The sequence below is a fragment of the Lontra canadensis genome, unplaced genomic scaffold (assembly GCF_010015895.1).
Source record: "Lontra canadensis isolate GAN:19392208 unplaced genomic scaffold, GSC_riverotter_1.0 scaffold4, whole genome shotgun sequence".
Lineage (NCBI taxonomy): Eukaryota > Metazoa > Chordata > Mammalia > Carnivora > Mustelidae > Lontra > Lontra canadensis.
In genome coordinates this window covers 3,978,265-4,005,854 of record NW_022630998.1, presented here as the reverse complement: position 1 = coordinate 4,005,854, position 27,590 = coordinate 3,978,265, and the positions used below count along the sequence as shown (strand labels likewise).

The window sequence follows — 27,590 nt, the reverse complement described above, 5'->3', positions numbered from 1 at the left end:
CCTGGGCTTTCTTTGTGTTCTGGTTTTTGACTGTTTGGCTAGTGGTAGAAAATCAAAGCTTAGAGGTCAGAGTATCCATTTCCCCACTCTCTGCCAGCCTTTGCTAGTTACTCTCAGTGGTTTAATCCTATTTCTGTGACTACAGACCTTGTCGTGTCCCCTCTACTGTGGTGACACAGGATTCTGGCAACACCGTACCTATTTCTTGCCCTCCGTTCTCCAGGTGCAAACGGCATTGTGTTGATGCTTCGTGGGTTTATCACCTTCCTCAATTCCTTATTCCCCAGACATAGCTGGGAAGCAGATAATGAACTGTCCTGTCATTCTGCCAGAATGAATGAACTTCAACTGTTTGGGGGCCTTTTATGTCCTTTACTAAAAATTAAAATCTTGGGGCGCCCGGGTGGCTCAGTGGGTTAAGACTCTGCCTTTGGCTTAAGTCATCATCTCAGGGTCCTGGGATTGAGCCCCACATCGGGCTCTTGGCTCAGCAGGGAGCCTGCTTCTCCCTCTCTCTTTGCCTGCCTCTCTGCCTACTGGTAATCTCTGTCTTGTCTAATAAATAAATAAGATCTTTAAAAAAAAAAAACTAAAATATTGAAGCAGCAGGCGGTTGGGTTGGCGTGGATCCTTTGCCTGTCAGGTATGTGACCTGCTCGTTGTTTTGAGGAAGAGCATAATCACTGTGTTAATCGAATGCTAAAATCAAGAAAGCATAATTCCCAGGATTTGGAAATAATGATATTATCCTGGAATGAAATGTGGGTGATGGTCTGCTAAAATAATATGTTCTATTCAACAGGGCGGTAATACCTGCCATAATTTTTAAGGAAATAAAAGAAATAACACTGCTTGGCACATGGTGAGGGCTCCATAGATATTGACTGCTATTATTAGAGTGTTTTCCATATTTTCCTAAAAGAAACGTAGAAGGATATTTCATGTTTTTGAGAAGGGATGTTCTGGGGGGCTTTTCGTTGGAACTAAATTTATCAATAAAATAGAGAACAACTTCGTAGTACTCAGATTTTATTGATCTTGTTTTTGTTTTTTTTTAAGATTTTATTTATTTATTTGACAGAGATCACAAGTATGCAGAGAGGCAGGCAGATAGAGAGAGAGAGAGAAGCAGGCTCCTGCTGAGCAGAGAGCCCGATGCGGGACTCGATCCCAGGACCCTGAGATCATGACCTGAGCCAAAGGCAGAGGCTTTAACCCACTGAGCCACCCAGGTGCCTTTTTTTTTTTTTTTTTAAAGATTTTATTTATTTATCTGACAGAGATCACAGTTGGGAAAGAGGCAGGCAGAGAGAGAGAGGAGAAAGCAGGCTCCCTGCTGAGCAGAGAGCCCAATGCAGGACTCGATCCCAGGACCCTGAGATCATGACCTGAGCCGAAGGCAGAGGCTTTAACCCACTGAGCCACCCAGGCGATCTTGTTATGTATATGTTTGTTCAAATATTTATGACTCCTCACAAAATTTTGCAATGCATTTCATCTGTCTTTTAAGTTTATTCCTATATATTTTAAGATTCCAGTTGTGGGTGAGATTTCCCTTTCCTTATGTGTAAGTTACTACATAGAAATTGACTTTCTAAGGTGGATTAGGTTTGAAAATGGAAACATGGGGGCATCTGGGTGGCTCAGTCCGTTAAGGGTCTGCCTTCAGCTCAGGACGTGATTCCGGGGTCCTGGGTTCGAGCCCCACATGGGGCTTCCTGCTCAGTGGGGAGTCTGCTGCTCCCTCTCTCTCTGTCCTTCCCCTGCTTGTGCATGCGTGTGCTCTCTCTCTCTCTGTCAGATAAATTAAGTCTTTATTTTAAAAAATGGAAACACAGGGGCACCTGGGTGGCTCAGTGGGTTAAAGCCTCTGCCTTCGGCTCAGGTCATGATTTCAGGGTCCTGGGATCAAGCCCTGCGTCGGGCTCTCTGCTCAGCAGGGAGCCTGCTTCCCTGTCTCTCTCTGCCTGTCTCTCTGCCTACTTGTGATCTCTCTCTCTCTGTCAAATAAATAAAATCTTAAAAAAAAAAAAACTGCCTATAAAAAATGGAAACACGGATCCTGTCAGTACTTTACATTTGCTCTTGGCTGGTGAAGGTCTTTAACCCCTCAACTCTAGAGTTGGGGAGGTTTGACCAGGATTCATACTATGGAGTTGTCTTTACGGTGTTGGGCTGTAGGTGGCGCTGCTGCTCAGAGCAAATGCCTAAGTTTGGCAGGGAAGGAAGTTGTTTAGACTGTCGTATCCAGGAGGTCACCATGGAAAAGGTTTTGTATTCTGAAGACAGATGTGCTAAGCACCATGCCCTGCTTGTATGAGATGCTTTACATTCCAGCACCATTGGTAAACCACATTTCCTACCTCTGGTCGGCTAACGACACATCACCTGAGCTTCCGTGGGTGATTGACTTTGGGTAAAATCTAAGCACCGGAATGTCGGTGAAAAAATAGTATTTGGGCTGTAATTGCACAGGAGTATCTTTTGTTTTAAGTTAAGAAACATTATTAAGTTTCATTTTCCATCCACTCCCCGTCTGTCTCTCAGTGGAGCCTATGTGTGAGGTTACTCCAGTTTGAACTACTCCAGGGGACATTTTATTTCTTTTACTTACACTTTTATGATACTTACTATGTTCCAGGCACTTTTCAAAGCACTTAACAAATAGAAACCTGTTTAATTCTCATAACAAGTTATGAAATAGGTCCTCTGATAATCCACATTTTATTAACATGGAAATGGAGGAACAGGGGGGTTGAGTAACTTTTCCCCAAGTCTACCAGGTGATAAATGGTGGGGGTGAAATTTGAACCCAAGCATTCTGGCTTCAGAGTTAGTAGTGCTCTAGTAACGAGTCATCTAAAATTAATGCTCTCCTTCCTTGCCTACCTCTTTTTAATCGCTGTCCCTTCATTTTTTCTTACATGATTTTATTTATTTTTTATTTTGATATTATCACAAACTTCAAAATTGGAGTACAATACAAAGAACTTCTTTCCCCTTCACTATTTGAGACTATGTAGTTGACCCCTCCCATCACCCCAAATCCTTGAGTGTATATTTCTTACAAACGACATTTTCCTATGTAACTGTTACACACCATCAAAATCAGGGAACTACTGATATATTACATCTTGTTCTCAGATACTGTTCAACTTTAGCCCCTTGTATCAGTAATCTCTTTTATACCAAAAGGAGCTGTGTTATTCTAACTACTTTTTCTTTGGGTTTTTTTTTTTTTTTTTGGCTTTTATAACCAGGACTTTTTTTTTTTTTTTAAGATTTTACTAATTTGAGAGGAAGAGCACAGAAGGAGAAGCAGATTCCCACTGAGCAGAGAGCCCCACATGGGGCTCAATTGTGGGACCCTGAGATTATGACTGGAGCTGAAGATAGGCACTTGACTGACTGAGCCACCCAACTGCCCCAACCATGACACTTTAGAAATTACAGCTTACTTGGTAGAATGCCCCTGAACTTGATGTTTGCTCATGAGAATATTCGGGTTTAAGGTTTGTGTTGTAAGGGGCGACTAGGTGGCTCAGTGAGTTAAGCATCTGCTTTGGCTCAGATCATGATCTCAGGGTCCTGGAATTAAGCCCCACATTGGGCTCCCTGCTCAGCAGGGCGTCTGCTTCTCCCTCTGCTTCTCCCCCTGCTCATGCACTCTCTCTCTTGCACACAAATAAGTAGAATCATACAAAAAAACTGTGGTAGAGCAATACAATCACAGAAGTGATGCTGTGTTTGCCTCACTGCATCTTTTTTTTTAAATTACTTTTATTAACATGTAATGTATTATTTGCCGCAGGGGTACAGGTCTGTGAATCGTCAGGCTTACACAGTTCACAGCACTCACCATATCACATACCCTCCCCAATGTCCATAACCCAGCCACCCTCTCCATACCCCTCTCGCCCCAGCAACCCTCTGTTTTGTGAGATTAAGAGTCTCTTATGGTTTGTCTCCCTCCCAGTCCGATCTTATTTCATTTTTTTTCCTTTCCTACCCCCACAACCCGCTGCCCTGCCTCTCAAATTCCTGATATCAGGGAAGTCATATAATTGTCTTTCTCTGATTGACTTATTTTGCTCAACATAATACCCTCCAGTTCATCCATGCTGTTGCAAATGGCAAGATTTCATTTCTTTTGATGGCTGCCCAATACTCCATTGTACATATATGCCACATCTTCTTTATCCATTCATCTGTTGATGGACATCTAGGTTCTTTTCCATAGTTTGGCTATTGTGGACATTGCTGCTGTAAACATTCGGGTGCACGTGCCCTTTTGGATCACTACATTTGTATCTTGGGGTAAATACCCAGTAGTGGCCTCACTGCATCTTAATAGGTGGGGTGTGGTTGCCATTTGTCTATTACAGAGGATGTTCATGTAGCTCTCACAGGGTGTTGTCTGCTGGCATTCTCCATTGTAAAACATTTCTTTTATCCTTTGTTCATTCAAAGTACCTTCGTGGGGAGGTACTTTGAAACTATGTACGCGGCCTGTTTTTCTCTCAGATTTTATGTTTATTTACTTGCATTTGTATGTTTTTATGTTTTCCTCTTTTAGCCAATAAGTTACATGCTCAGAATAAATTTTGATACCTGATTTGGCCAGCAGGATACCTGTGAAACTAGCTTCTGTGTTCTCTTGATGTGTTCTCATTCTTCTTCAGTCCCTGCCTTCCTTTTTGAAGCCAGATGTTCTGGGTGGTTCTTGTAGTTACCTGCCCCAGCCCTGGAATCAGCCATTTTCTCAAGCCATTTAGTCAAAAATCCTATTTAGAAGCCAAGACGTATCAACATGAAGATTTCAGTGCTGACAGGTCCTCACAGTGGACAGAGTTGGGAAATAAACGGACGTACAACCTTTCTACATCTGGACAACCATGAGGTCACATCAGAACTTCACAAATCCAATCCAACATCACAGTGCTTGTTCGTTTTTCGCCCTTCCAGGATTTGCTGCTTTTGTCTCTGATAGTTAGAAACCTGCTTCCTAGGACCCTCGATCCTTGTTCTGGTTGATTTCACCAATCCCCTCTTCCCCCAAGGACACCCTGCTCACCTCATCCTGGTTCTCAGGGTGCTGGACTTGCCCTCACCATGGACGTCTTCCTCACCCAGCTCAGCCTGAGACACCTACCCACAGCTACCTCCCACATGAGGACATCCTTTTTACCCATCGAATGGCTTTAGGATTGCACTGTTGAGGAAGAGAGACAAAGAGGACCGGACCTCTTCTTAAATGTGCAGTTTCAATTCTAATTCCAAATGGTATTTAGGTGACCCCCACCCTGCCTGGGGCTTCAGCTGGATGAACAGGGAGGTAAGCTCTGGAAGCAGAAGGTCCATGTCTAGGGACAGCTCTGTTTCTAGTGGGGTGAAGGCTCTGAGGAATCCCCTGATCTCTGGCCCTAACTCTTGCGTGTGAAGTGAATAGGCTGGAAAATAGTGCCTTGTGGGCCAGAATTGGCCCAGTACCTGTTTTGGTTGGAATTTAGCTTTTATAAAACTCAAATTAAAATTTTTTGAAAACATAGGTGATGTGCTCTAATTTACCGCGGTTGGCCACAACCGTGATCTTACCCAGCTTCATACATTTTCTTCCCTCCCAGAGGCTCAGTGGCTTTATTCTTTCAGCTCTGATGAATTAGGCATACTTCAAAAAGCCCTTGGCTAAGCACAGGTTTTCCACCAAGAGTGAGAAGTTTACCTAGACTTAAGTCGGGACCCTGGCATTATTAAGGATGTTATTTTAGCTGCTTGAGCAGAGACTGCAGAGAAGAAAGGCTAAACAGAATAGTTTTCTCTGATTTTAAGAGTTCAGATGTAAATAGTCCGGTGTGGGTCAGTGACCCACAGGGTCCAGGCCTTCGACTTCTTTGTTGTTCCGCATAGTGAAAGGTGGGTCATTGCCACGTCACATTTCAGCTCGTTAGGGTAAGGAAGGCTCTCTTCCGTTGAAGCGTGTGACCCAGAAACTGCACATGTCCTCTCCACCCACATTACAGAAGTAGACCTTAATCACACAGCAGACACAACCAATGAGAGGTTGAGAAACCTTTAATTCCTTTTTTTTTTTTCCTTAAAGTAATCACTATGCTTTAACTCCCCACCCTGAGATCAAAGGTTGCACACTCTACTGACTCAGACAGCCAGGCGCCCCCAGACCTTTATTCTCGGGACCCAGATAGCCAGCCAGTCAAAACGTGGGTATGGCATTATGTTGAGAGGACAGAAGGGATATTGGAAAATTACGCCTTCCAACTCCGTGTTTATTAAAAGACTCCCCTCTGCTTACTGTCTGGAATATTCTCTGTCCCATGTCCTTTTGCTGCTTTATGTGGATACTCTGCCAATTAAGAATGCATTTAGATTCTGTCTTCATCCCTGAGGGCTTTCCATCCTTTATCCTTTAGTAGGAAGTGGAGGGGGTGAGCTTCCCAAAGCAGCTGATGAGGGAACTTTCGAAGTTGGTTAGGAAAGAGCAGAAGGTGGAACAGAGAAGCCTGGACAGGTCAGACACTGGGACCAGGGTTGGCAGAGGTGGGTGGGAAACCCTGTGGGAACACCAGGTTGAAGAGAAAGAGCAAACCCTGGGAGAAGGTGGTGCTGGTAAAAGAGGAGTAGGAAATAGAAGGGAACCCAGGAACCAGGACATGAGCTTCCACTAGTGTGGCCTCTTTGCTCCATTTTCTGCTCTGGAGCTCAGTGGATTCATAATCCGTCACAATGGGGATTTCAGAAGGGCTAGAGTTGATTCCACATCTCTTCTAGGACTCACTGTCTCCTGTAAAATGGGCACAATTTTCCTTTCAGGCTGCATTTCCCAACACTATCATGAAATACAGATACACAGTCAAATAGGCAAATTGTGTGTACAACGTCTAATAGAAAGATGATATTGAGAGACGTGGTAAAACTCTCTACATTCTGTGGAATTCATCGAGGCCTGGGCGGACCCAGGGGGCTGGATTTAGTTAAGACGGGGTCACCCTGATTGAAAGGTCATTCCTACAGCAGACAGGATCTAGGAGAGAGGGCATGGTCTGGACGGGCTGGGACCCTCTTTGTCCGGTTCAGGACCTGGGCTTCAGAGTAGTTACCTGTCTGGGAAGGTAGAGAAGAACATGAGCATGTCTCAGGTGTATAGTCAGAAACACCTTAGGCTGGGCAATGGCATTGTGGTGGGATCTCCAGAGCTGCCTCTGATGGGCGTGGCAGCCCAAGGAGTGTGGCTTGAACTCCTGATGTTGGACTGCTCTGAGCCAAGTAGCCATAGAACTGGTCATCTCTGCTCCTGACCTGGTTTGAGGCAGTGGACACATATTCGCTTGGTTGGCTTTTAGCTGTGAAAATTTCCTGTGTGGAATGAGGAGATATTTTGCATTTCATAGTGTGTCATCTGAATGTGTGGTCAGCCTGAGGACATTCCGCTGGGAGCCAGGAGGGTGAGGTTTGCTCACAGACTCAGACCGTGCACGTGAGAGAAGCCTTGCCTCTGTACTTTTTCAGAGCCAAAGTGTCACATTGCCTTCTCTGGGGATAGTGTGAAGGGGACTGCGTCCCAGGGGATGCATCTTGTATTTTGTACTGCAGCTTGGAGAATCAGTTTTTCATTTTATATTATATTCCTGAGTATTAATAGCTTTAATTTTATTTAATTTTATTATTTTTAAAGATTTTATTTATTTCTTTGACAGACAGAGATCACAAGTAGGCAGAGAAGCAGGCAGAGAGAGAGGAGGAAGCAGGCTCCCTGCTGAGCAGAGAGCCCGATGCGGGACTTGATCCCAGGACCCTGGGATCATGACCTGAGCCGAAGGCAGAGGCTTTAACCCACTGAGCCACAGAGGCGCCCCAATAGCTTTAATTTTAAAATACGACAAACTATTTTAGAAATAAGATGATTAACTGAAAAGTTTTTTTCTTGCCTTGAAGTAATGACCTGTTCCAACTTAAAAAATTAGGCAAGATCATTGTGGTGTTTCTGTGGTGTTTTTAACCCTGACTCCAGATGCCCAAAGAGTGATCGAATGATTTTAATCTCCTGAGATGGAAAAGAATCTTTAAAGAAAAAGTATCAGGACATTTCTATAATCTGTAGGCTATAGATTCTACATCAAATGACTTGAATTTTTAGTCTCATAGTTTGCTCTATGCAAGGAGTCGGACAACGTAAGACATTTTCCCAACTCTGCCTCCCTCTGCCATTCTCGGCTGCCAAGTAAATGACAGATTATTGTAGTAATTTCTGTGAGCTCAGGTAAGCTGAGAGCCTCCCAGCCTCATTCCCCATTTGTATTTTTTGACCTCTGCACATTTAACTATGACTTTCTCATGATCACACGGCCTCTGTTCTTCCTTGAGGGATCTTGTAGTATTCTTGCTTATAGAACAGAGCCATGCGGGTTGCAGGTGGTGCGGCCTTCCCAGCAGCTCTCTCCACTCTGGCTTCCAGAACTTCCACACTACAAGAGGACAGGTGTCCCACCATTAAGATTTTACCATCCATGTGCCTCTCAGGGTAAGTGGCTGGAGTCATCCTTGTCTTGCATCTTTATAAATAACCTCATCAGTATGTCATTTCCTCTCTCCCCCAACAGAATGCTTCTCTGTAACATGGTTTCTGTGAAGTGGGCAAAAGCCTAATTGTTCCCTCAGAGTTGCCTAAATGACTTGAAGGGCTTGAATTTTTAGTAGCTTACAGAAAGAATAGGGGCTTTCTAACTGGTCCAAGCATTCCCTCCAGCGAAGGCTCCCTGGCTGACCTGTTTACCATCAAGCAACATAGTGCCAGCTGCGCTGTGACTCATAATCATTACAGGAAATTTGCTTTAGGATTTTTCTTACACTTACAAGATCTACTTCTGGTTCATTGTTACTTCTTTTGTGAGTATCCCTTAACAATAAGGAAGGTTACAGAAAACTTTTTATGAGCATCTTCACTCCAAGGTCAAATGACGGACTTGTCTCTCTTTTTGCCCCCAGCAGTTACAATGCGTCGTTATTTTCAACTGTTCATTTCCCTCAGTAAATGAAAGGTCTCTCAGGTCAAGACCTTGTCCATCTTACTCAGAACCTGTCTAGCTCGCTCTCTCCTGTATGTAATGGGATGCATGGTACACAGTATGGAATCAGTAAATGTTTCTTGAATGAGCAAATAAATGGATACTTTGTGGAGATTTTGGCTTCTTTTTTATGTATAGGGGAAGAAAAAAATTATACTCTACCCTCTTAGGTTCATTAATTGGGACCTGTGAATCCAACTGAAAAAAAGATAGATTGACAAGAGAAAAGGAATACAAAGTGTATTATTAATTTTTATGTGCATGGATGCCTTCATAAAAATGAAGTAAATAACCGAAAGAAGTGGTTGAACTTGGAGGCTTACATACTGTTTTAACAAAGTGTGATAAATTGTTGAGGAATGACAAGACAAAGGAAAAGGGGTTTGGACTTTGGGGCTGGTAGATTGTGGAAAGGTGAATATATGAGGGAAACTAATGGAAGATAAAGTTACCTGGGAAGGTGTATGCAGACTCATCTCAGCACTTTCTCTGTGTCTGGTTATTAAGTTTGTTCTCTTCCAGGTACAAGAGAGGGGGGTACCTTTATAAGGGAAGTTTATACTTTTAAGCAGATCAGAGGAAGATTCTCACTTGGATTCAGCTCAAAATAATCTTTCTGCTGAAGTGGCATATTTGGGGGTGGGATATTCTCATCCCTTTCATGTGTTTGGTAAAATTTGGTGGTGGTAAAGGAGTCCCATTTCCCACTACCATCCATTCTCTCCTGTTAACAGGGGGTATGGAATAAAGAAATCATCTTCCCAGCTTTTTGCTGGGAGGTATAGCCTGTGAAAAAATAGGCTGGGTTTCTGAGGACTTCTAGAAGCAGATTACTACCTCTGGATTGCCAGCCCTGGGGCTTTTCTGAGGCAGGGAGGTAACCTTTTATCCTGTTCGTGCTACTGTAATTTTGGTGTTTTTGTTACATGTAGCCCCACCTAATCATGTGTTGGTTTAACATTTGCATTTTTGAGGACCAGAGGGAGTGGGATTAAAAAAATCTAAATCTAGCTGGGATGACCATAGAAAATGATGACACTTTCAGGTGTTCAGAATCTTGGGACAGCCTTAGGTGAGGTGCTTTTCTTGGCTGATTTATTTCATACCTGTCTGCTCACAAATGTGGAACCTGTCCTCTCTTCCTGTCTCACCCCTTGACTTAGAAATACTAACAAATTAGTACATCAGATGTTGATATAGGGACGCCTGGGTGGCTCAGTTGGTTAAGTATCTGCCTTCGGCTCAGGTCATGATCCCGGAATCCTGGGATCGAGCCCCATGTGGGGCTCCCTGCTCAGTGGGGAGTCTGCTTCTCCCTCTTCCTCTGCCTGCTGCTCCCCCTGCTTGTGCTCCTTCTCTCTCAAATAAATAAAATCTCAAAACAAAACAAAACCTCACATTGATAATATTTAATATGTGCTGGTAGGCAGAAGGTACCTGTGTACCTCTAAATGAATGGAGCAGGAAGTTTGCTGTGTCCAACTTGGTATTTTGTTTCATTCTTAAACATAAGGAAAAATCAACCAATTGCATTTTTTAAAAAAGATTTTCCCCTGTTACTACTATTTTTTAAAGTAGGCTTCATACCCAGCATGGGGCTTGAACTCAAAACCTCGTGATCAAGAGTCTCATGCTCTACCCACAGAGCCAGCCAGCCACCACTCCCCTATTATTTTTATGTCACTGGAGCCAATTTCTTTTTCCTGTTTCCTTTAAAGGATTTACCTTTCTTTATTGTCTCCTTTAACTTAGCTCACATGAATAAGCACTTCCTTAACAGTGGTATGTTTCTCAAACCAGTTCTTTCCTATACATATTGGTTGTCTCAACCTTGTTCCGCGTACCTTCTTAGCCATAAAGGAGTAGGGAAATGTTGTCTTTTTCAAAGGACTGGTGGCTGTGGGTGACATGGGCTCCAGGGCAGGGGTGGGGGCGGCGGTGTGGAGAAGGGGCCTTAATGAGCTATCATTCAAGTCTGTGTGCCGTGGCTTTATGAGAAAATTCTTTGCCTTCATTTTTAAGTGAATACCTTTTTTTTTTTTTCCCTCTAGGAATTCTCATTCAGCTTAGGCAGTTACGAAATTGGGAACTTGATAAAGTTCTAATTGGAGTCATGGGACATTAAGAAATTTTGCTCTCAAATGCCCCTGCACTTTGAACTAGTAGGGGTCAAAAAGCCGACAGTCCTGTCACGTGGGGCCATTTGGGGAACTTCCGGAGTTTGGGCAGTGCCTCAGTTCAAAATATCAGGTGTCCTCCTGAGACCTCAGGTTGAAAAACACCCATTATGTTGAATCATTGGAAATTGCCATTTTGTTTTTAAGTTAAACTGCCAATATTTTACCTTTTTTTTTTAATTTAGATCAACCTACACATGAGGTTTTAGTTTTCTTGAAGAGTTAATTGAGAATTGTGACCATGAATGTTATGAGAAACAAAATATTACATATAAAGCAAGACTGGAAATGAATTTTTTTAAATAAGGAAATAAGGCTCAGGGAGTACAAATCATTTGTCCATATGTCCAGAACTGGGAACATGAAGCCTATGATTTTTACATGACTACTCACTGCCCCTTCACTGTATTCAGTGTGGTAACCTCCTGGTCAAGTTGAGAAGCAAGTAATCACGGCAGAAATTAACGTTCTTTTGTCGTGGAGCTATTGAAAAGCCTTGAGCTTCTATATAAATACGTGACTACTTGAAATTAAAAAAGCATTTCAGTATGTTATTAAGAACCATCTTTTAAAAATGTATGAATAAATTATTTTCCTATGATGGAAGCAAGGCATTAGGGAAAAAAAAAGTACCCACAGGTAGAAGAGAAAAAATCTGGCAATCATGGTCTCGCCAACTGGAAAGAAGCACTGTTAACACTTGGATATTTGTCCTTATCTCTCTGTTCATTTATTTAACAGATACTGATGGAGCACTTGCTCTGTGCCAGGCACTGTACTAAGTGCTGGGCTGGTTTGGACAAGTAGATGTAGTCTTTGCCCTCAGTCTGGAGGCAGCCAAAGTCAATAAACAAATACACCAACAAATACTTTGACCGCATGTTGAGATATTTGAAACAATGCCATTAAAAAAAGAGAGGGTAGAATTCTGGAGCCAGAGAGGAATGAAGAATATGTGCACTTATTTGATTATTATCTTTTTAAATTTTTATTTACTTATTTGACAGAGTGACAGCGAGAGAGGGAACATAAGCAGGTGGAGTGGGGAGGGAGAAGCTGGCTTCCCGCTGATCAGGGAGCCTGATGTGGGGCTTGAACCCAGGACCCTGGGATCATGACCTGAGCTGAAGGCAGACACTTTAACGACTGAACCACTCAGGTGCCCCTGGAATATGTTCATTTAGACAGGGAGGTCAGGTATCGCCTTGTTGAGGAGAAGACATTTCCACAGAGATGAGAATGGTTATGTAGTTGGTGATACAAATTGCCGAGTGTCCTGGCAGAGGTATAGGCAACGTAGTGAGAGGGATCAGAGCACATGACCCCCAAAAAAGGCATCTTTGGCATATTGAATATTTAGAGCAAATGCACTTGAGAAGTAGCAGGTGCAGGAAGGGCTCTCTGATCTCACACTTTGAGCCTAGAAGTAGAGTGTAGATCTCCTGCAAGACAGATGGCCTCCCTGTACCAGGAAGAAGGAGCATATTCTTACCGTTATACACAGGGAGTCAACATGAGATGATTCTGCACAGAAATTCTTACAAATACCTTATGAAAACACCCCTTCTCTGGTATTAGTTTCCCCCATGTATATACTGGTCACCTTGTCACACTTCACTGTGTCCAGCCCCAAGCCACCTTTCCTTCATCTTGTCATATCTCCACAATTTATTGCTCTTTCCTAAAATGGACTATAGGCCTGTAAGTCTAACTGCTTCTTTTGGATTTTAACTTACGTGTAGGAAACCACCCATTCCTTGGAGAAATAGTAACATCAGGAAAATCTGTTGCTTTTTCTCCTGTCAGTTAATTCCTGGGCCCCAGCCACAGAACCTGAGAAGGTGGTGGAAAATTCTCTCCTCCCCTCCAGCAGGAAGGAGGCTGGCACATGTGATAGACTTTCCAGGAGGAGGAACAGGACACCAAGGTGTCTGGCCTGGAGTGAGGCCCACATTTTCATAGGGCGTGGAAGAGAGGTGGAATGGTATCCCATGTAATTATTAATTATACATGTAATTTTAGAAACAAAATGGAATAATTCTGTGTGCATGGTCATTGTCACTTGTTTTTCCTTCATTATCAGCACATAGATTTGGGGTGTATAGTCTGTGACACACAAGTGTCCTTACTTGAGTAAACCTACCTGTTCCTTGCTCTCCGTTGCCTTTGTGGGAGAGAAAACTAGGCTGTCTATTCCTCCTGACAGAATACAAATTGGGAAAAGGAAAAACTGCCACTTCCTTGTATATACAGCTATGGAAGTATGTCCCTGGGACTGAATGAAACCCACAAAATGGGCATTTTCCTCCTAAGAAAATATTATTTTGTTCCTAAGCCTGTCTCCTGCCCTCTCCAAAGCCCAGGCAGAGGATAAAAAATCAAATTTGTGTGCAGTGTTAGTATCATTACATTGTAACACCTTAAAATCCCATTATCTACTCTTCCGAGTCTCATAAAACTTAGTGTCCTACCAGAGCCGTGCTCTGATTTCTCTAAGAAATTCATATGTTCCTCTGCCCTTCTGTGGGGCATTTGGGGAGATTCTTTTTTTATCACTGCTATTTTTAGCTACCATCAGTATTTCCCCTTGATAATCACTGAGGGAACATGGCACATGCTGGGGCTGGGACTTGAGTTGTTTCCAGTTGCAACACTGGAAGGCAGCGTATCTGGTCCTGATAGATCCACCTTCGTAGGCTCAATTGAAAAACACAAGGTTTTGCAAGACAATTACAACAAACATGGTTTGGCATATTTTGGGTGAGACTTGATGACAGACTTCCCTAAGACAAAGCAAAGAAGGAAAACAAGCCAGGGGCCATTTTATGCTTGGGTATTTTCCCAGAGTTTGCACAGGCCCCAGAGAAGAGAAATTTCTTCTCAGGTTTGTGCACTGGAAAACTTTGCTTGGTAAGATTGATTGAAAAACACCTCCACATCCTCCCACACCCAGTCAAAGGGAAAAACCACCTTCAGTCCTCACCCAGCTGGAATTCCCCGCTCCATCCACTTTTTGGTAAAACTCAAATACAAGATGTGACTACTGGTTCTAGATCTCATCCCATGCGCCTAGAACATTCCATGATTAGTGATTGAGTGTGTGTGCGTATGGGGGCAACATAAACTGCCAATTCAGACCAGCCTGCTATCTGGGAGATTTGGAACCATCATACGTGGCAGTTGTTTTCCTAAATTATCATGGATGTTGGGGGGAACCTAATGCAAATAGGTTATTGCTGTTAATTGATTTTCTTCACATGCGACCTGTTCCCCGGTCCTGTCACCTGGGAAGGGAGGAAGACACATGGAATGTGTTTTATTAAGCAAGCCTAAGGTGCAGAAAGAGGACAAGAAAACTATCCTCTCTGAGAATGTAGGAAAGTTAAAAGATTCCCACATGAGTCATTTTGGTACAGCATTTGAATGTATGGACGGAAGTCAGCATGTGATTTTCTTCCCTAAGGGGCTTCTCAAAGCATAGGACACTCTATTTAATAGGGATAATTTAGAAGCCATGCCCAGTACACTGAAAGTCATCACTACAAAAATCCAGGGTGTTTTTGACTGGATTTAGGAATCTTGAACAATGTAATGGATTTACTTCTAGGAGATTATTGAGAAACGGGAAGTTTGGGCCCCTGACACTCCTGTGTGCAGAGTTGAGATGAGAAGTGACTTCGGTCTCTTGCGTCTTCAGTTCCAGGGCAACAGGTGCTGCCTGCACGGGTCCTGGCTTCTTCAAGAATTAGTTGAGGTCACTGTCTTCTACAGAGGCTAGGAGCCCCTGCACAGACCTCCAGCTGCTCCCAGAAGGCAGGTGGTCAGCGGACGTGGGTTAGCCTCTCAGACCCGTTGGATGGCCTTGGTCATCTTTTAATTCTCTAGTCCCTTCTCTGAAAAAGGAAATGTTTTTTGGAAATGTTTCTTTTTAGGAAATTAAACTTAAGGTGTTCAGACATATTTCCAGGCCTGTTAAGAAAAGCCTCAACCAATGTTACAGAAGGTTTACCTGGCATCTCATTCAGACTTTGACCTTACTTGGTGCCAGATAATGGAAACATATAGCATGTATTCTAAGATTTGAGGGGCCTAATGAAATAGTAGAGTTTAGCGATGTGTTATTAAAAAGAGAGAGTAATAATCTTAATTACCACAGAATCATTCTTGAGCAATTCTTAATTGTCCAAGAATAATTCTGGCTACATAATTTTTTTATAGATTTATTTATTTATTTATTTATTTTGGAGAGCACAAGTGGTGGAGAGGGGGGAAAGGGAGAGGGAGAGAGTAAAAGAGGCAGACTCCCCGCTGAGCATGGAGCCCAGGCCTGGATTTCATGACCCTGAGATCATGGTCTGAGCTGAAATCAAGAGGTAGACACTTAACGGACTGAGCCACCCAGGCGCTTCTCGTTATGCAATGTTTTCATATTGCTCTGTACTTAGCTAGGATTGGGAATGGATCTCCTAATTTTGGTAGTTTATAAACATACTTGCTTTGGTGGACATCTGTTTAAACTGTCCTAGCCTTCGTTTACTTGAACACTGTATCCCAAGTGACCATGGGGCTATTTGTTAAATACAGTGGGTGTGAGTTTCAGATAGTTTCTAAACGTGCACAAAGTGTAGACCTAGGAGGCAGCCTAGCAATCTCTAGCAAGGCTTCTGGAATCAGAGCATCAAATCTTGTCTCCTGAACTAATTAGCCCTGACTTCTGATAAATTACTTAACTTCTCCATGACTCAGTTTCACTGCCTATAAAATGAGTGTGGTGGCCATTAGGATGTGCTTTGCTAATCTTCAGCTGTAGTTGACCAAAGGCCTTAGCCCCTGTGCTCTGCCATCTATCCCTGGGATTTACTGAGGCTAGGCCCCTGTGGCTGCTCCTAGCCCACTGAGTGTGGCATGATTATTAAGGTAGATCCAATCCTGGGCCACACAAAGATCTTTTATTTACCACTGTGGCTTGTGGACTTGTTGGTGGCTTTGCCTGTCTCTTTGTGATGTTTCCAACTAATCTGCTTTCTCCTCCCTGGCCTCACATGCCATCATGGTCTCAGGCCTCTCCTAGCCTAGTCCAGCTCCCACCCTCTTATCCCTCATTTAAGTAGTTCCCCTAATACAGGGTTGTCAGGTTAAACAGCAAATAAACATCAGGATGTCCAGTTAGATGTGAATTTAAGGTAACAAATAATTTCCCTTGAAAGTATACTTTAACTTTTAGTAAAACTCATATTTTATCTGGCCAAAAATCAGGGGAAATTTAATTCCTATCTCAGGATCTGACTGTTGTAGGACTGGGTCCAACACAGGGTGCTAATAATTGTATCCACCTCAGAGGTAGAATTGAAGCACTAAAGGATGTAATTAGAGCTGGACTTGGCACATATTAAGTGCTCGATAATTAGTGGTTTTTATTAAAGTTAGAGGGTGTGATGGATACTGTGTTCTCCTTGGGTTCCATAGCCTTGCTCTCAAGGTGGCCGTGGGGACTGGTTGGGCTCTGGGCTGTGTGCCAGGTGCAGGTCATCTGCCTGACAACAGAGTGGTCCCTTGCAGGGTGATGAACATGAGTGACCCACGCAGAGAGGGTGACCCTGTTAGCAGAGTGGCTTTGCTCTCTTGGCTCCCTGCCCCATTACTCTTCTTTGCTCTGCTTAATTCCTTTTTTTCCCCCCTAAGATTTTATTTATTTATTTGAGAGAGTGTGTGTGCGCACTAAAGTGTGGGGGGGAGGGGCAGAGAAAGAGGTAGAAGCAGGCTCCCTGCTGAGTGGAGACTCCAACTTGAGGACTGAGGTTCAATCCCAGTTCCCTGAGATCACGAACGGAGTCTAAGGCAGACGCTTAACCGACTGAGCCACCTAGGGGCCCCTCCTCTGCTTTATTTCTTATTATCTTCTGTTTCCCTGTTGTGTTATGGCCTCATATAAAGAGCCAGGCCTGGTCATCAGAAAACCAGAATGCTGTTCTCCCTCTGGCCAGCCTCCCAAATTTACGCTTCAGGTTATTCTTTGGGCTGTTTCTTTTTTTAAATGGTTTTCCTTTGCTTTTTTAAATCACCAGTTCTTTCTTACTTTTCCTTTGAACTGTTAGCTTCTGAGGTAAGTCTGGTTGTTTAAGAATTCTGGAGGTTTGCAATCTGGATAACAAAGGTGGTGTAAAGAATTAAGTAGGAATAGAGACTAATGGAACAGATGAGGAGTTTCACTGTTACTGGGGAGGAGAGAATTTTTTAGTTCAAAACAAAATGCCCTGGACACTTGGGATAGAATCTGGATATTTGAATCTTAGGTGTTAGGACCAGAGACATATGAGATAATCAGTAGCAGTAATACTTTACTTGATTTCCCTAAGATCCAGAAAATAGTAATTTTGAAATACTGTGTGAACATCAATTAATTCTTAGGAAAGATAGCTCTGTAATGAATTTGCTGCCCCCTTAATAATAGCAAACTTGCATGCGCATTAAACTTTCTACATTGATGCAAATGTAGGGGAGCAAAATTTGGCCCATCAAAATGTGTCTCTTTGGCTGGTGGATTATTTTAAGCTGATTCTTTTTTTTTTTTTTTGATTGTTACTTTTTTCCTTTAATTAACATATAATATATTATTTGCCCCTGGGGTGCAGGTCTGTGAATCATCAGGCTTACACATTTCACCACACTCACCATAGCAAATACCCTCCCCAATGTCCAAAACCCAGCTACCCCATACCTACCTCTCACCCCCAGCAACTCTCGGTTTCCTGAGATTAAGAATCTCTTATAGTTTGTCTCCCTCCTGATCTCATCTTGTTTCATTTATTCCCCCACTACCCCCTACGATCCCTCTCCCTGCCTCTCAAATTCTTCATGTCAGTGAGATCATATGATAATGGTCTTTCTCTGATTGACTTACTTCGCTTAGCATAATACCCTCTAGTTCTATCCACATTGTTGCAAATGGCAAGATTTCATTTCCCTTGATGGCTGCATAGTATTCCATTGTATATATATACCACCTCTTCTTTATCCATTCATCTGTGATGGACATCTAGGTTCTTTCTGTAGTTTGGTTGTTGTGGACGTTGCTGCTATAAACATTCTATAAACGTTCGGGTGCATGTGCCCCTTCGGATGACTACATTTGTATCTTTAGGGTAAATACCCAGTAGTGTGATTGCTGGGTCATAGGGTAGCTCTATTTTCAACTTTTTGAGGAACCTCCATGCTGTTTTCCAGAGTGGCTGCACCAGCTTGCATTCCCACCAACAGTGTAGGAGGGTTCCCCTTTCTCTCCATCCTCTCCAACACCTCTCATTTCCTGACTTGTTAATTTTAGCCATTCTGATAGGTGTGAGGTGGTATCTCACTGTGGTTTTGATTTGTATTTCCTTGATGCCGAGTGATGCTGGGCACTTTTTCATGTGTCTGTTGGCCATCTGGATGTCTTCTTTGCAGAAGTGTCTGTTCATGTCTTCTGCCCATTTCTTAATTAGAGTATTTGTTCTTTGGGTATTGAGTTTGAGAAGTTCTTTACAGATTTTGGATACTAGCCCTTTATCTGATGGGTCATTTGTGAATATCTTCTCCCATTCTCTCAGTTATCTTTTGGTTTTGTTGACTGTTTCCTTCACTGTGCAAAAGCTTTTGATCTTGATGAAGTACTGGTGGTTCATTTTTGTCTTTGCTTTCCTTGCTTTTGGAGATATTTCTAGGAAAAAGTTGCTGAAGCTGAGGTTGAAGAGGTCGCTGCCTGTGTTCTACTCTAGGATTTTGTAGAGTCTCACATTGAGGTCCTTCATTCCTGTCTCACATTGAGGTCTTTCATCCATTTTGAGTCTGTTTTTGTGTGTGGTGTAAGGAAATGGTCCAGTTTCATTGTTCTGCCTGTGGCTGTCCAATTTTCCCAACACCGTTTGTTGAAGAGACTGTCTTTTTTCCATTGGACATTTTTTCCTGCTTTGTCAAAGATTCGTTGACCATAGAGTTGAGGGTCTATTTCTGGGCTCTCTATTCTGTTCCATTGATCTATGTGTCTGTTTTTGTGCCAGTACCATGCTGTCTTGATGATGACAGCTTTGTGATAGAGCTTGAAATCTGGAATTGTGATGCCACCAACTTTGGTTTTCTTTTTCATTATTCTTCTGGCTATTTGGGGTCTTTTCTGGTTCCATATAAATTTTAGGATTATTTGTTCCATTTCTTTGAAAAAAAATTGATGGTATTTTGATAGGGATTGTGTTAAATGTATAGATTGCTTTAGGCAGCATAGACATTTTCACAGTATTCTTCTAATCCATGAGCATGGAACATTTTTCCATTTCTTTGTGTCGTCCTCAGTTTCTTTCATGAGTACTTTATAGTTCTCAAGTACAGATTCTTTGCCTCTTTGGTTAGGTTTATTCCTAGGTATCTTATTAAGAAAGAGCAGGCTCAGGAAGAACCTTTCACCTCCCACTAACTGCCTAAAGGAACCTAGGTAGAGAACCATCTTCAGGAAAGAAGCTATCACCGTCGAAAACTGTAGTATAATATGAACTATGGTATGGTAGACAGAAGGAACCTACCAGTGTCTGTTTGATCAAAGTCCTCTCTCTGTCCCATTGTTTTTGGATGGCCCCGTAAACATTTATTTACTAAACATTTATTCTTTACATTATTCGTGCGAATTGCCTTTCTTCCTATAGAACAGAGCCACACCCTCTCTTCCTTAGTCTGGAATGATGTATAAACCTCATTTTGCCTGTCTTTGGAATCTCCTATGTTTATGTGGATTCCCTGTGCTGGTGTAATTAGATTTGATTTTTGCCTGTTTATCCGTCTTATGTCAATTTAATTCATAGACCAGTCAGAGAAACCTTGAAAGTACAGGCAAATTTTTCCCCTCCAGCAAAAATTACCAGTGGCAAAAATATAATCAGAAGCGAAGGAAAAATCACTCTCTACCCTTCAAGGACTTCTGGGTAGAGTAAGACTTAAATTGATGTGAGACAGATTAACATGAGCAAAACCCAAGGTTTTATTATATGCTCACAGAGGCCCAGTAATGAAATTGAGACCAAAGAAATGACCAAGGCAGGTGGGCAGTTTTTACACTTTTTAGACAAAGAGACAATAAATCTGTGAGGAGTTGACAGGACAAAGAAAACTTAACTTTGAGAACTTCAGTTAATAAGGAACTCTAAACAGAATTTGGGCTGTGGTAGTAAGTTGGTTAAAAAAAATATATATATATATCCAGGGTTGTTTAAATAGCTTTCTTAGTTCTAAATTTCCCATCTCTGGGGATAAACATGTCTCTTTACCTCCTGGTATGGGAAAATACCTTTCACATGGGAGATTTACTTCCTGCTTTCAGGGGGACAGAGGAGGTTCTGAATGTCCTTGTTGAATAACTTTTATTTAAAATAATATGCCAGAGTAGCATGTGTTGGGGCAGCCTGTCTTTGGCCCTTACAATCACAAATAATGGTCTTAAAATTGAATCTAAACCTCAACACCTCCATGATGTCTTAGGATCACAGTGCTAAACGGGTTTTGAAAGGCAATTGAGCAAAACATTCTTCTCTTAAGCCAAGGCAAGTTGTTCCAACAAGATCTAAATAAAATATATTTCAAAATTTCTGGGGAAGGTTTGTATGACCTGAGGCAAAATGTAAATTCTTGAGCTTTTGTCATATTTAACAGAAAATGCAAACTGAGGGGCACCTGGGTGGCTCAGTTGTTAAGTGGCTGCCTTCAGCTCAGGTCACAATTCCAGGGTCCTGGGATCCAGCCCCACATCAGGATCCCTACTCAGTAGGAAGTCTGCTTCTCCTTCTCCCTCTCTCTGGCTGCCACTCCCCCTGCTTGTATGCTTTCTATCTCTGTCAAATAAATAAATAAAATCTTAAAAAAAAAAGTACAAACTGAGTTAAAGAATGGTTGTGTTCATCTTGTACATATGATAGTCTGTGATATGTTTGATGGTTAATGAGTTGTGATAGAACATGTAGTTTGTGATAATGTTATTTTGGGATATCTTTGGAATTCGTTTTTTTCCCCTACTAATTATGAGATTTTTCTAAGTATTATACTCTGGATTTAGGACAAATCCATGAGGCACCAACTATGGTAAGAAGAGCATGGGATTTTGAATTAGAACACCTGATTCAAGTGCTTTTCCCTGATTTATTCCCGTGGGCAAGTCCCTTAGCTTGGACTTTGCCTTCCTTGTCTGTAGAATGGCAATACTAACGTGTGCCTCAGTTTTTTTAAATCATTTTCTTTGTGTGTAGCTTGAAGGCAAATCATAAAAAAGGGCTGTGTAACAGGTTCCTGCTACTATTGTATGAGGAGGAGTGTTCATATGTTTGTCTCTTATAAGGAGGAACTGCAGATTTGTTGTTAATTCCATTCATTTATGAGGTGCACATCTCCGAGACAAGCGATCCTTAAGTTAGAAAATAAAAAAGGGAGGGGCGCCTGGGTACCTCAGTCACTTAAGCGTCTGCCTTGGGTTTGTCCTGGGATGGAGCTCAGCATGGGGCTCCTTGCTTGGCAGGGAGCCTGCCTCTCCCTTCCCCCCACTTGTGTTCTCTGTTTCCCTCTCTCCCTCAAATACATAAATAAAACCTTTAAAAAAAAGTAAGTAAAAAAGAGAGAAGTGTATGCACAACATTCCTTGTGGGTGAGGCTCAGGCTCTCTTCCCATTATGCCATCAACACAGCAGCACTAAGTGTCCTTGGTGGCATGGTTACTGCATCGTTGTGCTCATTATCTCACTGAGTCCTCCCCACAAATCCATAGAATTATGAGTCATCATCTCCATTGCAGGTGATATGACTAATGCTTAGAAAGATACGGAACTTTGCCAAACCTCACCATTAGTAAGCAGAAGAAAAATTTGAGTCTAGAGATGGGTTCCAGAATGCATACTCTCAGCACTTGATAACTTTGCCTTTGAATTCACAAGTCACTAGGTTTGGGAGTATTGTCTTCATGGGTGCATCTCTTCTCCCAGAAGTATCAAGAATATTGAGGTCCTTTAGCCGGGTCAGTTCTGATCTAAAAATGGAAAATTCTTTTTATTGTCCTTCTAATGGATGAACATCACAAATTTTTATGGACTTTACCTGATATTTAAGTGGAGGGAAAATTTTCCTCTACCTCTTAGGTTCAGAAATGGTGGCATGTGAATTAAATTGATAAAGAGCAGATTAACGAGAGAAAAAATACACAGATACTAATTATAATATTACATATTATAATTATATATAATACAGAATTATACTATAATTGATTATAAACTATGTTAATAATTTTACATGTATGAAAGAAAAGACATGAAAACCCCAAAGAAGCAGTTAGACTGGAGGCTTATATACCAAACTTAGTAGGAAAAAAGGAGTGGGAGGAAAGGCAATTGTGGGAAAACAAATGACTTTCTGGAAAGATAAAGGGACTCTTAGGAAATGAGATAGAAATGTGCTATTCTGTGACAAGGTCTGTTTGGGTTTGATAATTAGAGATCTTCTCAGGGAGGGTGTTAATGACAAATGGAGTTCTTTTGGGAAGCTCTGCTTTTAGGTATATAAGTTATTTTAGGGACGCCAAAGCCTTTAGCTCAAAATGATTCTTAGGCCCAAATGACATATTTCAGGAAAGCATATTGTAATCTCTTTAAGTCTGTTTGAGAACTAAGTTCTCAAGTTAGCATACAAATGATACATTTAGAGTTATTATCACCTGGTGCAATCTATGAGGACAGTCTTGCTCCCTTTGTAGCTGGTAAGCAAATCCTTTGTCTGGAGAGCTTCATCTTTCCAGAGGCAGTGCATGAAGAAGACCCCCCAACCCCCGCCCTGGGACAGAAGGTAGGCCTTGACGCTGAGGACGCTGGCTGGCCTGAAGTGCATGCTTGGGGAAGGTCACATGGTGTGAGCCAGGACCTTGGCAAAAGGCAGACTTGAAGCGACTGACAGGGGCAGGAATGAGAGCAGTGTGATAGCCCAAGGCTGGATAGTACATGATAAATGCTTCTCCCTGGACTTCTCACATCACAGGTGAATCTGTATATTTAGGAACTTAAATTGGATCTTTTGAGGAAACTGGTGAAGACAGTGGAGTCCAGGACCCAGAACTGGCAACACAAGGACCACAAAGAAGCAGTAAACCTATCAAACCAAAAAAAGCATTCTTTTAGAGCAAAAACTAAGGAAAAAACACAACAAACCACACATAAAATGGTTAATTTTATGTGTCAGTTTGAATGGGTTATGGGCTGCGTCTTTGACAGTATCTTGGGAAGAGGTTTGCATTTGAGTCTGTAGATTTAAGTCAAAATCACATTCACCAGTGTGTGGACATCCAACCCTGTGGGGCCAAATAGAATTTGAGCTGTGACAGCCATCTTCTCCTGCCGTTGGACATCAGAGCTCCGTATTCCCAGGCTTTTGAGCTCAGACTGAAATATACCTCAGGCTTTTCTGGGATTTCCAGCTTGCAGATGGCATATTAAGAGGCTTTGTATATTCTATAATTGCGTGATCCAATTCCTATAATTAATCTCCACTTACGTATCTCTACATATCCTATCAATTCTGTTTCTGTGGGAAATTCTAATATAATACACTATACCATATACGGTACCTTAGTAATTCCAAAAGGAACAATATCATACAGAATATATTTTCTGACCATACTTGTCACTAAAATTAGAAATCAGTAACAGAAGAATAACTTAAACATCTCATATATTAGAAACCAAATAACATCACTAAATAAATCTTAGATTTAAAAAGAACTCAAATTTAGAAAAAGCCAAATACCGTATGATTTCACTCCTGTGTGGAATTTAGGAAACAAAACAGATGAAAAGAGATGGAGAGGCAAACTGGCCTGGTGGTGGGTATTAAGGAGGGCATGTATTGCATGGAGCACTGGGTGTGGTACATAAATAATGAACTTGGAACACTGAAAAAATAAAATTTAAAAAAAAAAAGGAACAAACTGAGGGTTGATGGAGAGAGGTGGGTGGAGGGTGGGCTAGATCAGAGATGGGCATTAAGGAAGGCACTTGTGATGATCACTGGGTGTTGTATGTAAGCGATGAATCACTGAATTTACTCCAGAAATGAGTATTCTACTCCCTATTAACTAACTAGAATTTAAATAAAATTTGAAAGGAAAAAAGAAACTTAAAAAAATGTATATATATTTATTTATTTTTAAAGATTTTATTTATTTGACAAAGATCACAAGTAGGCAGAGAGGCAGGGAGAGAGAGAGAGGAGGAAGCAAGCTCCCCACTGAGCAGAGAGCCCGATGTGGGGCTCGATCCCAGGATCCTGGGATCATGACCTGAGCTGAAAGCAGAGGCTTTAACACACTGAGCCACCCAGGCACGCCTTAAAAATATATTTTTAAAAAGAACTCAAATTAAAAAAAAAAAAAAGAAACAAAATTAAGAAATATTTGGAACCAAGTGACATGAGAGATGAGACAGCTGCATACTGGACCCTCATGGACTGAGTCAGGTTGACAGATCTCTAAGGTGCAAGAAGACCAAAACTGTCATGTGAGTCTTTGGGCACTAGAATCAGCCCATTGCTAGAGAATTCTGAGGCCTTACTTTCAGCATTTTACCACCAATAATGTTGCAAAGCCTTTACCAAGTAAGTACCCACCTAGATACTGGGAATACCCCTGCTTTTATGGAAGGATATGTTGTTGGTGTATGATCACTCGGTGACCTTAAGTACTGGATGTCCTGGGACAGGTGCCATTTATACCTGCTATCCTGGTGAAACCACCATTTACTCTTAGAAGTGTCTTGGTGTTGGGGCACCTGGGTGGCTCAGTGGGTTAAGTGTGTCTTCAGCTCAGGTTGTGATCCCAGGGTCCTGGGATCGAGCCCTGCATCGGGCTCTCTGCTTGGCAGGAAGCCTGCTTCCCCTGCCCCACCCCCCACCTGCCTCTTTGCCTACTTGTGATCTCTCTCTGTCAAATAAATAAATAAAATCTTGAAAAAAAAAAAAGAAGTGTCTTGGTGTGAATGATGGTCATGATCTGGAGATACTGGTATTTTTGTATTAAATAATGCATTTGTAAAACCATCATTATGGTTTTCTTTTGGTATTGTCTTGTGTAATTGTTCCCTTATTACCATTTTGACTGATTTGTTCCTCTCTTCATTCTTTGTTACCAAGCTTTTCTTCTCCTGTGGGAAAGTTGGAAAGGCTGAAGTGGGCAGGCTGTGGGAGACTTTGTCCCCTCAAATGGAATATGGTAAAAAAAAGTGTGAGTCCTCTTTCTCTGTGGCCCCTCCCTGTTGTGAGGCTGACTTCCTGTTTCCATGTATTTTCATTTCTGTAGAAGAGCACACATCTCAGGATTCCTTACACTTAAATATACCAAGAAATTTCCTTGATGTGGATGTAGCATATTTAAATTTAAATTTCACCACTGCTGTATTTGTATTTCCTCAGGAGTACAAAGCACAAGTTGATGTGAATGACCATCTAGGCCCCAAGAGGCTCCCCATTCTGGGAGCCAACAATATGGTATTTCAAGGACTTCTTTCTTTGGTTTGGGAACACAAACATCTCCTTACCTCTGGAGATGCTCTCAGCTCATGATCTGCTTTCGACATGCACTGATGAGTTTGCATCAGGGAAATTTGTGGTTTGAAATGTGTTCTGACATTTCAATGAAATTTTTTTTTCATTTTTCTTCGTACTCTGTACTGATGATGATTTAGATATCTGTCTTTCCGTAATTAAATCATGAACGGGCATAACCAGGGTATTGTGTAATCATAAAGGTAAGTCCTAGGTCACATCCTCAGCCCAAAAGAGGAATATGGGGTGGCCTAAAGGAATTTGGGGGCTGACCTGAGCTGAATACAATGTTGGCTGCTGCTTCCTACTTCTTAGAACCCACGGACTTGGATTTTGCTTGCATTGAATGCTCCATCATTTCCTAAAGGACCTCATGGTGTCCAACCAGGGTCAATTTGGATTTAGTATATGGCTCTGGAGTAAGTGAGTGGACTAGATTCCCACACCCAGCACTAGAGACTTTAATTCAGGAGATTTGATAAAGATGTCAGGATCTATTTCAACAAACATCTTTCTCCCAAGGGTTCTGTCACAGGCATTCCTTGGATCGCACGCACTCTTTTAGGGTGGGGCTGGGGTGATGCTGTTAAAATCTCAGTGAGGTAATCCCAGGGAAGGACATAGTTACTGACTAGAACAGTCAAATCAAGAAATTCCTCCTCAGCGGCACCTGGGTGGCTCAGTCTGTTAAGCGCCTGCCTTCGGCTCAGGTCATCATCCCAGGTTCCTGGGATCGAGCCCTGAATCAGGCTCTCTGCTCAGCGGAGAGTCTGCTTCTCCCTCTCTCTGCCTGCCTCTCTGCCTACTTGTGCTCTCTGTCTCCCTGTCAAATAAATAAATAAAATCTTTTAAAAAGAAGGAAAAAAATAAAAATGAAAAAAGAAAGAAACTCCTCCTCAGAGTGGGCCCCATGGTCTCAGCATCATCAAATACAGGAGGGTGTGTTGAGGCAGGCCTGTGTTTTTTCCAGGATCAGACAAAGTTAGGAGAGCAAGGGTCCCCGTGACAGCTTGAAAGGTAGATGAAACTTAATACCTAGGAAAATGAGCAGCTAATGCTTCAAGTGTTTCATCCTGGGGCAGTGTTTGTGTCCTAGCTGATTAAATTAGGGTCTCAGGGAATTACAGTGTCTAGTTATATTGTTTGGTGTGTGTGTTCATTACTAGTGTCAAATACCAAATATAAATAATACCATTAAATGTGACATAAGAAAGTGTTTATAGGATCCTAACTCCATAATGAAAACCATATTTCTGGGAGGAAGAACTATCTTCCACCCTTTCATCTCCTCAAACCCGTACAGATGTGTACAAACAAAAGCATCCACATGATAAGCTCCCAGATTTGAAAGGAAACAAAACCATCTACAGCAAGTCCCCTTTGCTCAGGCCTCCAGAAAACTATTTCACCTCACCGTCTCAGGTTCTGTTTGCAAAGTTGGAAGCAGAGGGTGGGAGCGATGTATTTTGTCCTTTATAAATGTCACGGGTTTATTAATGTTAATCCACATGTCAGGAAGTCTTTCATTTGTAAAAAGCCTGATGGTACCCAAACAAAAGACTGTAAAAATATTGATTTAGATAGAGATACACCCCCTCTTTTTCCAGGAAGACCATGTTCCTGGTTCTCTGCGTTCACCTCAGTAGCAGGTGTGGTACCATAGGAATATTTACTTGGAACGGAACCAAATAGAAAGCTGATGGCCTTTCCCACAAATCTATTCGAGTCATCATGGGTTCTGATCTCA

General features: G+C 42.1%; 1 protein-coding gene across 1 annotated transcript in view; it reads left to right on the top strand.

Annotated features, from left to right (window-relative positions):
* ALDH7A1 (aldehyde dehydrogenase 7 family member A1) overlaps positions 1-5,239 on the top strand; it is a 52,237-nt gene extending 46,998 nt beyond the window's left edge. The window contains exon 20 of the mRNA XM_032844588.1: positions 4,577-5,239. The gene's annotated coding sequence lies outside the window, so the exon portion shown is untranslated. The remainder of the gene's footprint in view (positions 1-4,576) is intronic.
* The last annotated feature ends 22,351 nt before the right edge of the window (positions 5,240-27,590 follow it).